This window comes from Oryzias melastigma, linkage group LG18 (assembly GCF_002922805.2).
Source record: "Oryzias melastigma strain HK-1 linkage group LG18, ASM292280v2, whole genome shotgun sequence".
Lineage (NCBI taxonomy): Eukaryota > Metazoa > Chordata > Actinopteri > Beloniformes > Adrianichthyidae > Oryzias > Oryzias melastigma.
Genome location: NC_050529.1, coordinates 2,765,598 through 2,766,134, shown reverse-complemented (window position 1 = coordinate 2,766,134; position 537 = coordinate 2,765,598).

Here is a 537-nt window from a genome sequence, read left to right as displayed (position 1 = left end):
TCTCTCTGGTTTAAACTCTCAAAGTTCAAACTTTCAGAGAAAATTGCATCAATTTTTATAGAATAAACAAAGATCTGGTTGTGATCAGAGACTTAAATATGATGTGATTGAGACTTATTGACAGTCTACAGCCAATCAGGATGCAGAACACAGTTTATTGTAAAAAAAAAAAAAAGTGAAAATTTACCTTTCTGGATGGTGTGGATAAAACAAAAATTGTAACTTTTTTTATTTATTGCTTTTTAAGTATTTTATTGTTAGTTCTTTCATTAATTTTAGAGTGTCAGAATTCATCCATGGTAGCAGGTTTTCATTTTGTTTAAATTTGATTCTTGAGCTAAAGCGTTTTATTGTTTCTTCAAGTGTTTTGTAAATATTCAGTTTTCTGTAACATTTGATTCCAGTCAGTATGCTCAACAGCCTTCTTTAACTCCTCATTTAGGTTTTCTGGGATTCCAATGAAGTCATGTTCTCTGGCCGAAAAAATAAATCTTTTCTTTGATAGTTTTCTAACTACAAGGAGAAGATTATGGTCTG